At 39.9% G+C, this 15,145-nt stretch overlaps 1 protein-coding gene and 1 long non-coding RNA gene across 5 annotated transcripts in view; both read right to left on the reverse strand.

Moving 5' to 3' along the window:
• LOC149124315 (uncharacterized) overlaps positions 1-12,664 on the reverse strand; it is a 172,033-nt gene extending 159,369 nt beyond the window's left edge. For 2 of the 3 annotated variants that reach the window (XR_016214222.1, XR_016214223.1), the window contains exons 1-2: positions 12,270-12,663; positions 11,500-11,600 (exon numbers count right to left, since the gene is read on the reverse strand). This is a non-coding gene — a long non-coding RNA (uncharacterized LOC149124315). Of the gene's footprint in view, positions 1-11,499; positions 11,601-12,269 lie in introns of all 3 variants that reach the window. The other variant, XR_016214224.1, reaches the window with a different exon arrangement.
• Positions 1-15,145, reverse strand: part of TAFA1 (TAFA chemokine like family member 1) — a 566,674-nt gene that overhangs the window by 544,634 nt on the left and 6,895 nt on the right. The window lies entirely within an intron of this gene.

A 15,145-nucleotide genomic window follows, 5' to 3' on the forward strand; every position in this document is an offset into this window, starting at 1 on the left:
GAGCCCTTGCACCCATGTAGGAGACCTGGAAGAAATTTCTGGCTCCTGGCTTCAGATCGCTCCAGCCATTGCAGCTATCTGAGGAGTGAACCAGTGGGTGGAAGACCTCTATCTACCTTCCTCTACCTCTGTCTCTCTGTAACTCTGCCTTCCAAATAAATAAACCTTTAAAAGAGAGAGAGAGAGAGAGAGATCTCTCTATGTGTATACAGTGCTTAGAGTGAAATATGGATATAAATGATATAAAAGTTTTAAATACAACACCAGGAGAAAAGGACATTTAAATATGAAATGTTTCTCATTAAAACTCCCATGTGTTTAAAAATTACACTAATTTACCATCTTGACTTCTATTAGAGAAATGAGAGAAAATGGATCCACAGATGAGGATACTATTGGGTACCACCATTTGCTACAAAATCTGCCAGTCAGGCATATTCTCCATTATGCACTGACTTGTTGGATCAGTCACCATGTCACCATATTTTTGCAAGGATTTGGCCTTGGGACAACCCCCAGGCTCACTGCCATGACAAACAGAGCCATTCATGCTCATGGAGCTAGGGCCAGGAGAACTGTGAAGGGATTCCATTCTCAGCAAACTGTTGTAGGCTGGGGGTACAGGCAATTATGGGACTACTTATGTTGCATTTGCTAGGTCTGGTCTGAGCTCATGAGATCCTAAAATTGATTCATTTCTCTAGTCAACAAATATTTATTAAGAGCCTTATTTGGGGGCTGGTGCTGTGGCGCAGTGGGTTAACACCCCGGCATGAAGCACCAGCATCCTATATGGGCGCTGGTTCAACACTCAGCTGCTCCACTTCCAATCCAGCTCTCTACTATGGCCTGGGAAAGCAACAGAAGATGGCCCAAGTCCTTGCACCCCTGCACCCATGTGGGAGACCTGGAAGAAGCTCCTGGCTCCTGGCTTCAGATCAGTGCAGCTCCAGCCATTGCGGCCATTTGGGGGTGAACCAGCGGTGGAAGACCTCTCTCTCTCTCTCTCTCTCACTCTCTCACTCTCTCTGCTTCTCTTCTCTCTGTGTAACTCTGACTTTCAAATAAATAAAAATCTTTAAAAAAATAAAATAATTAATTTAAAAAGAGAGCCTTTTTTGCCCTTTAAAATATGAGGGATCAAAGTTATGAAAATCTCTGCCTTTTTGGAACTTAAATTCTAATGGAAAGAGATGAACAACAAATTTAATAAATAAGTGAATATAGTAAGTTGAAAAGCAGAAAATGCTAGTGTAACAAGTACAGCAGGGGTTCTAGAAGGAAGATGAAATTAGAAATTAATAAAATGGACTAGAGAGACCTCATTGAGGAGGTGATATGTGAGTAGAAACTTGAGAGGGTGACAATGCATATCATGAAGTTATCTAGGAAAGAATGTTCCAGATAGAGAAGAAACAATACAGAATTGTGGCTGCTTTAAATTAAGAGCCAGCAAGCCAGTGACTGCAGACAGAGGAGAGTCGTAAAGAGAGTAATAGCAGAAATCAGCACAGAGACGTCTGGGAACAAACTGTGTAGGATCTACTGCAGACTTTGACTCTTACTCCAAGAGACATCTGACCACTGATGATTTTGGACAGATGGTTGACAAGATATTGCTACCTTTCTAACCTCTCATTCTGCCTGCTGAATGGAGAGCAGATTGAAGGGGATAATGGAGAAAGCAGGTAACTGCCAAAAGCTTCTACAAAAATCCACCTACATGAGCTGGTGGCTTGGCCCAGCTAACAGCAGTGGAAGTGGTGTAAAATGGTTTGAGCCTAGATATATTGAGAAGTCAGGGACAAACAGCTTTGCTGAGGGATTTAATGTGAAATACAAAAGAAGGAAGAATGTTGAGCGTATTTCCAAGGTTTTTGATGTGAGGAATGGGAAGGATGGTATTGCTTTCCATGGTGCTGAAGAAAGAGGGGGAGAACAGTCCTAGGATTGAAAAGAAGTCATCTCAAATTTCAGCATGCCCCAAAACAATATGGCTGTGAATCCAACCAATAAACAAGCAACCACTAGGCAGGCGATGTTCTGATGCAAACAAAGTATCCACTGAAAGCTTTGTCTAGATGGTTGCTAAGGTATTTTCAAATTCTTGACTGCTTAAATTTGCTTTTTAAGAAGGCATGGGGGATGGGAGAGCATGGAGGTGGTCTCCAGAGTTCTTTAAAATCTCAACAAAACAATTGCCTCAACCTCATTCCACTCCTCAGAGATGGGAAGTTGGATATTAAAGCCACATTTCACACAACTAAATCTGATATGCAAACTTGTCTCTCTCAATCAACCACAGGAAAGTCACACTTGGTAATGACATTTGTGACACACAGACATGTTTGCAGACCAAGCCAGTCCTGCCATTGTTTCTTCTCTCCTTTAGCCTCACAGTGATGAATTACAGCTTTTCCTGCTCTGCCCATCAACAGAGATTTTTTTTTAGCTAAAAAGGAAAAATCCTGTTGGTTAAATAACAGCTCTCAGGAAGATGAACGCTCCCTAAAACAAGTTTTCTTCAGTCGAGGTCACTATGCATTATGAGAGCACTTAATTAAAAGGAGGAGGAAAGGAGTAATATTGCCATACTCCTAGGGCTTGAAAATAAGTCATTTAGCACCTAAAATTGCAATGTTCTCTGCTTTCACTCTTTTCCTAGCTTCATTAATTTTTTTTTCTTCCAAAGTCAGCATCCATCCTCAGAAGCCTTTGTTTCCTGCTGTCATCAAAGCATTTACATGCAGTAATCCATGGCAAATGGGTTCATTTGATCCATAACTGATTTTTCAACCTGACAAGTAGAAACAGATATATTTCTGGAAATGAAAATAAGAATAAAAGGTACCCAGGATAATAGAAAAATATCACCTATTTGCAGAATAAGCCACATAAAAGTTTTCTCTAAAGCAAACAGCAGCATCCCAGATAGTATTGAAAGCTCTGAACCTTTATTCCCAGATGAAAATTCTTCTAAAAACTGGAAATCAATTCACAGATTAGATTCACATAAATGAGAAGGTGGAGGTGAGGAAGGAGAAACGACGAGCAAATAAAAGTGTTCAATGTTTGCTCTGGGAAAGAGACTCACTGAAGACAAGGAAAGGAACTCTTGCATTTACAGGCATTAATCCATGACAAGCAGCACCTCTCCCACAAGCATCTTATTTTTCTAAGATGACTTCCATTCTGCCTCCTGGCCAAAGGTAATGAATGCTATTATTTTGACCTAGGATTCTCTGTTGCCCAAATTCCACCCCTTGATCTTGGGACAGTCCTTTCCTACTTTTTCAGGACTTACTTGAAGCATTGCTTTCTCATGGATGTCCTGACTCAGAGCTTAGACCCTTCTGTGTACTAACAACCTCTCCAAGGAAGGGAGGGGGGTAGAACAAATGGTCTTGAAGCTTCCTGGATGCCACAGGAGAAAGACAGGAATATCAGCTCTGTCAGGAACTCAGTTTTATTTATCTAACATTAGATATAAGATTACAAATACTATGTGAAGTTTTCATCTCCAAATATCCTATTGTGATGACAACTTTCCTGAATTAGCATTTTTATATTGCTTTCTGTTGATGAATAATACCATATCCAATACAAAGAACTTATACCAAATCTTATTCACACAGACAAGTACATCAATAGGGCTTTCTGCTTATAGTAATAATAAAGTACCAGTACTTGTTTTCAACAATTTAATTAAATACAATTAACTCTAGTTTGTTTTGGCAACCTATTAATGTCACCATTGAATATAAATAGACTCATGAAAAGATTATAATTAATAAATCCTTTACACTACTGTAAAATTACTCCAATGCTCTGCTTGCCAGAAATACTTAACAGCATTTGTGAAATATGTTAATGCTGACAGTAAAAAAAAGATAATAAGGTTTTATCAAGAACTCAGCAAGGCTCCTACAAAGCTTTTGACTTCTTCAGCAGAGAGCTAGTGTCTGTTGGGTACGATTTTTAGGAGACTCTGAAACACTAACTGCAAATTTATCAGCATCTATAATATCTTTAATCTACATAGGCTATTCTTTCATGTTAGCCCAAATTCCCTAGAATCTTGAACATAAGAAGCTGACCAATGGAACTTCTTTCTCCTTTCCTAAATTGTTCAATTGCTAAGGTTCACAACATTAGATGCCATGTTGCTTCTGCATTTCCTAAGATACTGTTTTGTATTCACATACACAAAGGAGCATAGCTAAACACATAAATGGTGCTATGGAATGAACATGTAGGTGCCACTGGTCAGTATATACCTGGGGTTTTCCTTTAGGTCCTGTGATTAAAAGGTGATGGGTTGCTATTAAGGACAGACAACACCATCAATTTAGAAGAATAAAACATCTGAAGAAGCATGGCTAAATCATATAAGGTTTTAGTTGACCAGCAGCTCTTTTAAGAGAGTTTTATTGGGATTATATTCCAGTATAAGAGTAATAAAACACCAATGCTGATATGCGGACTGTTTCCCTTTAAGGAATTATTGGTCAGATGTTTAAATAAATTAAACATCTATTAAACATTCTGTTTGGCAACCCATCGACAACACCAAACTCCTTGACTAGAACACCTTCACCAGTAATCACATATGTAACTTGCTGTTGGAAGGGAGGATACTGCAAGTATTGAAAAGTTCATATTGATTTAGGACTCACGGCTATTAGATATTCTAGAGTAGAGAGTATCCATAAAATCTTTTGCCTGTGCTGAGCACATGGATTTTATTATCAGAAGACTCAGATGTGAGCCTGAGTAAATAAATCCAAATTATAAAATTTCTGTATGCATCTTTTTAAGTAATAAAATATTATGGGTGTACGTGTTCATATTAAGCAATCCATCTATCTTATCTTTACTCTGACATTCATATATTTACATAACACAATAACTAGATACCATGTGCTGAACACCTACTTAAATAGCAGGTGTGGAGCACACATCACCTGTATTTATTACTCATGCCTTCTCGAGAGAGATTCCATAAACAGGAGGCCCTATTTTATGGGTGAGGAAGAGGAAGATAGACTGACATGCCCATAATTAGAGCAAGCAAGTATAACAAGGGAAGAAGATGTGAATTCCTGGATTGTATGAGATACCAAGCTGCCCTTATTCCTACAGCCTCCCCAGATCAAGAATCACCAGTGGTTAAAGAGGGTGAGATCTTGTACAAGATCTGCAAGTCAATCAACTCCTTTTTTAAAATATTTATTTTTTAAAAAGATTTATTTATTTATTTATTTATTTGAACGTCAGAGTTACACAGAGAGAAGAGAGGCAGAGAGAGAGAGACAGAGAGAGAGAGAGAGAAAGAGGTCTTCCATCTGCTGGTTCACTCCCCAATTGGCTGCAATGGCCGGAGCTGCACCAATCCGAAGCCAGGAGCTTCCTCTGGGTCTCCCACGTGGGTTCAGGGGCCCAAAGACCTGGGCCATCCTCCACTGCTTTCCCAGGCCACAGCAGAGAGCTGGATCAGAAGTGGAGCAGCTGGGTCTCGAAACAGCGCCCATATGGGATGCCAGCGCTTCAGGCCCCAAGATTTATTTATTTAGCGCTGGCCCCAAGATTTATTTATTTATTTGAAAGGCAGAGTTACAGAGAGGCAGAGGTAGAGAGAGAGAGGTCTTCCATCGCTGGTTCACTCCCCAAGATGACCACAACAGCTGGTGCTGTGCTGATCCAAAGCCAGGAGCCAGGAGCTTCTTCCAGGTCTCTGACGTGGGTGAAGGGGCCCAAGCACTTGGGCCATCTTCTACTGCTTTCCCAGGCCTTAGCAGAGAGCTGGGCTGGAAGTGGAGCAGCCGGGACTTGAACTGGAGCCCATATGGGATGCCGGCACTGCAGGCAGTGGCTTTACCTGCTATGCTAGTGCCAGCCCTATGTCAATCAACTCTACTTGATTCCCAAAGAAGTAGGTAGATGCTACATTTACAGGGTCCAAAAATCATTCTAAGTATTTTATATGCACTCATTTACTCAATAGCTTGAACTATTACTTTTAAATGAATAACATCACCCACCGTGATTGGACAATTGAAATACACAAAAGAACAGCCTGAGTGCAAGTGTTTGGCCTGGTGGTTTAGGTAACATATGTTCTATAAGGAGTGCCAGGGTTCAGTTCATGGCTCCAGCTTCCTGCTGAGACGGGCCTTGGCAGACAGCAGTGTGAAGCTTCAGGTAGTTGGTCCATTCCACAAACATAGGAAACCTGGATTGCCCTCCCAGCTCCTGGCTTCAGCCTGGGCCATTTCAGGCATTCGAGGAGTGAACCAGACGATAGGGACACTTTCCCTCTACCTATTCCTCTGTTTCTCTGCCTCTCAAATAAATAAATAAAAACTTATTTAAAAAATCCAACCTCACGTTTGATCTCAAAACTCAATAGCAAGTCCACGAAAGGCTCTTACAAAGGTGCAAAGTATGTACTGGAAAATGATTGCTCTGGGAGTTATGCTTGTTGACACTTTGTAAACCCGGTCTCTCAAACTTAATAACTCAGTTACAAAAGCACTGTGCTTGGAAGGATTAACAGGTTGAATCTGGGTTCACACACAAAAATATTCCACAATTGATTAACGATGTCTGCAAGGTCATGTTCATAGGAAGAACGAGCTATGTGTCAGGAATTTGTATGATCATCAGGATATTTTCGGAAGAGAAAAAGTTTTTATTTTGATTGATGATAGGAATTGGAAAGGGAAAGTTCAGGTTGGATTCATACACAATTGCTACCCAACACATTATAGGACTATGGGTCCAGCAAGTTTTATTCAAAAGACATCAAGTTCTACTTTTTAGCAGAAAGACATTGATATAAATGATCAAAGCACTTACCAGAAAGGTCAGCCCACTTTACAATATTCTTGATAATTTATAAAGTCTCAACATGATAAATGCCAGAAAACCTTATCAAAAAGTTCAATTGCATTTGGCAAGAATTCTTTTCCAGTGTGCAAGATTTATAACTTCATTTTAAACTTAACAGAAAATCTACACTAAGACTAAGTCTAATAAATGTAGACATATCCTATGCTACTGCTTCCCTGCCTGGAGCACAAAATGGTCTCCAAATTGAGAAACAATAGTCCTGTGAAAAGCACTCATAGGAAGAGGTGCTGTTAAATCTACAAGCAAAGAATGCTCTGAGCTAGACCCATTTGTTTAGCAAAACTTAAGACTAAACCATTATCTGTCTGCAGTACTCAAAACTTCTGCATGAAACAGACCAAGAGAATGCCCAAGGGAAAACAAAAGCCTGGCCTCTGCAGAACAATGTTCTTCATCATAGACATCTGATATGTGATTTCAATTGGCCTGTACTAGGGTGCTGTTATCCCTGAAAGTAATGCTTGTTGTGATAAAAAAAAAAAAAAAAAAGACTAAGATTTGATGCACAATGTAAGATTTCCTCTAACCTTTGTAACTGTTTTCCACATTCCCCGGTGATTTGTACAATGGCAACAAGAGTGCCAACCGTATTAGCAACCATATTGCCAACCAGACATTATATAAGAAGAAATAATACAAATTAGGACCCACATACACAGAAGGAGGCTGGCAAAAATCCCCAGATTAAATGGCCTTGAACAAATCCATTGAAGTATTCTTTAGCATCTTTTATTAGTAAAATGAGCAGATATCCTGCACCCCAACTTATTCTGAAGACTAAATCCAGCAGCAAAATGTTTAGGATCATTCATTCATCTATTCAGCAAGTATTTATTTGACCCTGTCACATTCCAGACACTGATTAAGGCACTGCTACCCTCACATAGCTTGTATCTAATAGGGAAAGCACTGATAAAGCAGTATTCATACGGAAGAACCACTTTTGTTATTACTGGAAAGTGTGGTTCTCTGCACCTAGTAGGTGATCAAGCACATTTGCTAAATATCAGATATTAAAAGTGTTGTACTGTTGGCCCTCTGTATTCCATGGAGTCAATATTTGCAAAACCAATGTGTCTGTACCAAACTTGAACAGAATTTTTTTCTTGTCCTTATTCCCTAAAAAACAGTATAACAACTACTTCTACTCATTTACATTGTATTAGGTACTATTAGTATAGAGATGGATTTCAAGTATACGGGAGGATGTGCAAAGGTTATGTGCAAATACTAAGCTATTTTGTATAAGGGACTTGAGCATTGTTGGATTTGAGTATTCTGGGTGTGGGGTAAGGGAATGTCCTGGAATCAATTTCCTTGGGAAGCGAGTGACATCACTACATTAAAAATAAAAGTTAAGATCTTTTGATTGTCAATTAAAGATTCAGATTGCTTAAATATAATAACCAGTTATCTAAAATCAACCTTGGTGACATATTTTGTCTTTTATTACATAAAAATTATTGAAAAGGAGAAAGGCCTCCTGGGGCGCAGAGAGGCTGGCCCAAGTTCAGCTGCTGCTTCCTTCATAACCAGCTACTGCTGATTGTGCTACTGGCCTCTGCCTCCAACTTACCTAGCTTTCCATCTGTGATCACCAGGTGTATACCAATAAGGCAGCCTTCTGATTACAAAACAGCAACGAAGAAAAAAGTCATGCCTTCCTTTTGGTTGGAATCGTTCAAATATTTCTGTAAGCAGTGTGGGGCCTGCAGCCTCAGGTCCACTTGCTCCTCTGTTATCCTCACCTGCCTCTCATTCTTTGTTCTGATACCTTGGGGCCAAATAAACCACTCATGATCTTTTTGGCACTAGCTGACTTTCTACCCAACCTTGAAAACTCAACACAAAATCACCCCTTCCCAGATTTTCCCAAATCTCTGCTCAGAATGAACTTCTTTTTGCTTTAGGATACTACAGCAGTACCATGTGCAGGTAGAGCCCATATCACAAGTAACTTTACATTCTTTTTTTTTTTTTAAGATTCATTTATTTATTTCAAAGTCAGTTACAGAGAGACAGAGACACAGAGAGCGAAGTCTTCCATCTACTGGTTCACTCCCCAAATGGCTGCATCAATGGCCAGAGCTGGGCTGATCTGAAGCCAGGAGCTTCCTTGGGGTCTCCCAACTGGGTGCAGGGGCCCCAGGACTTGGGCCATCTTCCACTACTTTCCCAGGCCATACCAGAGAGCTGGATTGGAAGTGGAACAGCCAGGACTTGAACTGGCGCCCATATGAGATGCCGGCACTGCAGACGGTGGCTTTACCCATGATGCCACAGTACCGGCCCTGTACCTTTGCATCTTAGACATAGAGTTAGCAAAAAATGCAGAGAAATTAAAAATTTTTGAGGGGCCAATGTGTGGCATAGTGGCAAAAGCCACCGCCTACAGTGCCGGCATCTCATATGGGCACCTGTTCAAATCCTGACTGCTCCACTTCCAATCTAGCTCTCTGCTATGGCCTGGCAAAGCAATGGAAGATGGCTCAAGTCCTTGGACCCCTGCACCTGAGTGGGAGATCTTGAAGAAGTTCCTGGTTCCTGGCCTCAGATCAGCACAGCTCCAGCCATTGGGGCCATTTGGGGAGTGAACCAGAGGACGGAAGACTTCTTTCTCTCTGCCTCTGCCCCTCTGTAACTCTGGCTTTCAAATAAATCAATAAATCTTTAAAAAAAATTTTTGAAAGTAGAATTTTGCAATTCTCAGAGATCAACAATATTGTCTAAAGCTGCATTGTCTCAAAAACCAGCTTAGTTCTCGTGCAGCTCTTAACATTCGGACTAGATTAAATTAAAATTTGTCTCATTTTCTTTTTGTTCTTTAATGAGAAGAATTTTGTGGTACATATTCAGCAGGAGTGGAGTGGGAGTGGCTAAGAACAATCTAGAGATGGCTGACCAGTTAGCTCACATCAGGGGTAGGCCAGTGTCACTCATCAGATAGACAGTGCCTGGGAGAAAGATTGAGAAAGATTCTGAAATCACATCTAGGCTGAGTGAGAACAATCATTGTGACTGATTACTTAGGTCTGTGACAAATAGAAGGCTAGAGATTGGCAACAGGAATGTCATAAATTTGCTCTTCCTTCTTAAGCAATCTTGGGAACTCCTGTCAAAAATTTGCCCTACAAATATTCACCCAATGACCTCGATTCTTGAGTACCTGTCGGGGATGTGGCATCTTGCATTTTCACAGATAAAGAGATGTAAGAAGCCACAAAACCGATTCAATGTAATAAGACCTCATCTGAGAAGCTCCCAAACAGCGTGTAGTTCTGTCTTTGCATCTTACTATTTTATTTCACAGAACAAACTTTTTCTCCTATATGTTACATATTTTTAAATTCAGTATTCTATAAAGGGGTTGGCCTGTGGTTACAATTTCTTCATACAACAGAGGTATTCCAACTTTCCCCACCATAGCACGCGCAGGTGGTGAAACATTTCATTCTTATCTGTTTCTATGTCCCAGTAGCAAAATACTTAGGTAATAAATTCTTGGAAAGAAGCATTTATGAATCACTACTTTTATAGAATCAGATGAACCTATTAATATACTATACTATAAAATGACACCCTATGGATATAAAAATAAAAAAGACATATGTACCATGAGAACATGTTGCAGAGGGTCACAGTGTATAAACAATTCCACAAGTATCAGTAAGCAAGCCAATTTTAGGGTGATTACACAACACGGTTTAGCCATCATAATAAAGAGCAATCATTTCCAAACCACAATTGAAGAATGCCTTAAATTCTAGTCTTAAACAAATATGAAATCCAAAATACGCATCTTTACAAACTATAGAGTTAACCAATTAACCCACAGTAAACAATTTATTATGATGCAACCAAACCAACACTAGTTTATAGTTTAAAAGCAAGGACCACAGCAGTAACTCAAGAGAACACTCAGGATCCCCTGATAACAAATTATCTTTCTCCAAACTATGTGAATTTCCAGTATTTGCATGCAGGAAACCTTACAAGGTTTCCAAGAGCTGGCAGCCAGTTTTCTTACCAGAATACTAAATGGAGGGAGCTCAGTAAACCTTGGTTACATGTCATTTCCAGTAGAATGATCATTCATTCGGTTGGCTAATAAATAGCCTTTATTCTTATACAAAATGAAGCCACATGAAATCTTGACTCATTCACTTAAAAGAACAACAGAATAAACAATCTTGGGTTTCAAGATAAATTTGTAAGTGACTGGTGGGCTGCAGACAGATTTTAAGAACTTCAATAAAGTATTAAATTAAGAGTTTTATATAGGCATCACTATTTTGCCTTTTATTACATTTACTGATTGCTATTACTCCCAAACTGTAACTTAAAAGAAAATGACTTGGTTTTTAGTGGAGGTTCAGAGGAGTTCTCTGATTTGACCAGTGGTTTCATTACAGAAAAGCTACCTGTTTAGCAGTTCCTAACAATACCACTGAGCCGCATACAAGAGACACAGAGATGGAGTCTTAGCCTTTTGGGTACAAGTCAGGATGGAACTGAATCATGGCCATAATTTTAAGCAGACCAAGATAGATGTGCAAAGACGTCCCCTTTGGGCTCCACTGCCCTTACCTCTCTCCGTGCTGCTTACAGAAAGATATTTTATAAATTCATTAGGAACCATAAAACGTTGGTGCTGGAGGTGATCTTTTCTGAGGTTACACGGGAACAGCCTGCAGGTGGGATAGATCCCTTAGTCAAGCTTTCCTTGTCTCACCTGACATTTAAAAAGTGAGGAAATTACACAGAAAATTCTAGGTCTTTGGCTTGCTCTCACATTGGGCCCATCTCAGGCAAAGCACTGAATGCATTGTGGGTGTCCTCGCACATGCATGTGCTGTGGAGTTTTCCCAATGTCTGGCTCAATCTTTTGCTAACTCACTCATTTTGGTAACCAGGAAGGTATCTGCCTAGTCCATCTGTGAAATCATCCAGCAAGGCCCCAGGTAGTCTTAGCAGAAGGTTTTCTTAAATATACAAGGACGATTTTGTTGTGAATCTTGCTGCATCAGATGGATAAATGAATAAATCAGTTCCTTGGGCAGTTTAAGCATTCCTTTGATTTGGCAGAATACACTTCCCTGTTAATGGAATGCATGGGTCACCTCCTTGGAGCTAGAAGCTGCGGTACCAAAATCATTCCTTCCTTCTGACCCACTCAGCTGGAGCCTTGCCATCTGAAACCTTCCCAGAGGTCCCCAAAGCCCCAGCCTGATTCCTCACTCCCATTCAGTATGACAAAGGCTTCCTGGGCTCCCTTCCCACCAGAGTTTGGGTTTTAAAGGATTTATAGTTCTTGCATGGCTAATGCCTAGTTGATCAAATATTTCTTGACTACTTACCCAATGTTTATTCAGTGGGAAGTACGACTCGCTGGCCTGCTGACTCTAATCCAGGATATACTGTTCATTTCAAGAGGCCGGAAGTCTTCCCCCGCAGCGGCGTGGTAGCCGGTCTCAATCTAGGAGCTGATACGCTGCAGGTGTTTCTAAACTTATTCCTCAATAGGCCCATTTTTCACCCACACAAGCAAGAAGTCAGAAAAATCCTTTATATGTATATGAATATAAAGATTCAGTTAGCTCAGGTTTACGCTTAAGGAGGAACGTAAGGAAGCAAGTGTACCGGGAGGAAAGGGTGTAGCGAAGATACAGTAAAGGTAAACGCGGAGAGCTGCATCGGCGGGGCGGTGGCCACACCTGAGGCTGTGGGCGGTCTGATTCCCTGCCAGACTCGGGTGAGACTGGCCGACTCCTTCCCCTCAGCACGCAGGAAGGCATCACTACACCAGGAGGCAGCACTCAGCATCACTCCCATTTCCTGTGACAAAATCTCTGGGACCTCCTTTCTGTTGTCTTTCTCTGGACCTTTTGTATGTAAAGTTGGAAAAAGAGAGTTCCCTAAGCGCTTTAGGGACATGACCTTTGAGGGCTTTGATTAGTTCATACAGATCCTTAATTAAACAAGCTGTCTTCTCTCTACCCTCAAGGAAAGGAGAAATTGCTTGTTTGGTGATATTTCCTTTCTGCTACAAAGATGAAGTAGAATTTTCTCATGATAGTAAAAGATTTGCAAACAAAAGAGGCCTTTTCCAATTTACTCAGTGAGACTTGCTCTTCAGGCCCTCAGCACAACTCTTACTATTTTCTAGACCTACGTGTGAAAAAAGCCAAAAGAAAACTTGATACTGTGATTGAAAACCTGACAGGCCTAATTTTGACTACATATCTAAGATATTGAGCAGATACCCTCAGATATTGAGCAGAGTCAAATATCCACAAAACTTGCACACATCTATATATATTTCTGTCACAGTGACAACTTCTTGTTTATATTACTCATCATTTAAGATACCTACAAATTATCACACACACAAATATACAGCCATGCACACCCATACAAGCATTCAGACACAGGGAGCAACAGCTAAGGGAGAATTCAAGATTTTACCAGAACCTTCATTCCTCCTCCCGTTCGTGATTTAACCAGTATTTCCTGAGCACCTACTACATGTCGACAACTTTAGCAGGAGTGAGAGGTAAAAAGATGAATAATAGCACAGGATTCCGGAATTATCTTGGCCCACACTTCCCCAAACACACGATATGAATAGGCACTGTAGGCGTTGCCCAGATTAAAAAAAAAAAAAATTAGAAAACTGTAGTTAAACGAAATCAGGTTTCTGACCTGCAGATCTTTCCAGAACTTTCAGACACTTACACATGCACTCTAAACCTTCAAGGAGACAACAGCATCAGGTGAGTGCTTCCCTAGGTGTTGTTAATCAACACTTTTTGCCCAAGGAGAACCTCAGTGGAATAGCGGCTAAAGAAGTATCATTTGAGAAATGCTGGCCTACATGTTTGAGTGGATAAGTCCCCGGGAAGGAAAAGGACCTCACAATACTTTCCTACTTCAACTGGAAACATTGATTTCTTTAGTTTTACTATTCAAATGCTCTAGAGCTAATATTTCAAACATATTAAAAGTGTAATAGATGCTCATACCATAAACAAACCCCCAAATGCAGAATTATAAGATGTACAAAGTCTAAGTCATTTCAGCCCTCTCACCAGATTTAACTATAGCCATTGAAAGGATGTGTATATCATTTCTGACAAATTTTTAAGTTCAAATATGATTTTTTTCTCCAAGATAATTTTGAAGCAGAGTATTTTGTTCCCTGAGCTCTTCACTCAGCAATACATCACGGGCACTTTTCCACATGAGTACATATAAATACATCTCATCCCTTGTCATGGCTGCACTGGATCCCACTGCCTGCCTATATACCATGAGTGATTTTACCAAGCCCCTTCTGATGGAGATGAACTCCTTTCTTCTTTTTTGCCCTTAAAAACATTGCTGCAGTGACTATACCTTAACATACATACGTCTTTTCATTTGTGTCAAATCATCTTCTTAGTATAGACATCTAAAAATGGAATTCTATGTCCGGATTTGCACATTTTACATTTTAGGAGACACAGCCAAATTGTTTTCAAAAATGGTATACTAATTTTGGTGTACTTAAACTTTGAGATTTTTTATACAGGGTTTAAAATGGAATGGTTTAAAAGAGAGTTCAAATATCATCTTAGATGAACTTTAAGAAACTGACAATTGCAAGCTAAGGTTCATTTGTGCCACTTACATTTTTGCTTGCAGGAAAGCATAGCATTTACTGCTTTTGACTGTGAATTGATGCCACAGACTTGAGCTCAAATAAGAGATTATAGACCATTGTAATAAGTGTCTGATTTGTTCAAGCATCAGCAGGAACTATTTACTTGTCTTTTTACTTGGTTTTGATATTTTGGGGTCTTATCAAATGTTCCCAGCTACGCTTTGACTCAGGTGCTCAATGGATTATCACTAGCAACAGCTTACACCAAATAACAACCTGTCTGCTGGAATTCTCAGGCCAATGCACTACACTTAGCAACCTAGCACTGATACACACTCTTAAAAAGTCCATATCCAACCACTGCGGTTCCCACCATTTCTTTACATTAATGTTATAAAGCAACCAATAAGAGTAAGGCATTCAAGAATGTTTTGTAATTATTTTACAAAAGTATCTTGCTTTAAAACAGATGGTGAAGTTCAGTGTGTAATAATCAAGTCATAAATGAATACCTCTAATATAAAAAGGTTGTTTAATATACCTTTAAATCTTGTCAAGCATAAATCGCATATATTTATATATATATATACA

This window comes from Oryctolagus cuniculus, chromosome 10 (genome assembly GCF_051225735.1).
Source record: "Oryctolagus cuniculus isolate XC-2025 breed Fujian yellow rabbit chromosome 10, ASM5122573v1, whole genome shotgun sequence".
In the NCBI taxonomy this organism is placed as follows: domain Eukaryota; kingdom Metazoa; phylum Chordata; class Mammalia; order Lagomorpha; family Leporidae; genus Oryctolagus; species Oryctolagus cuniculus.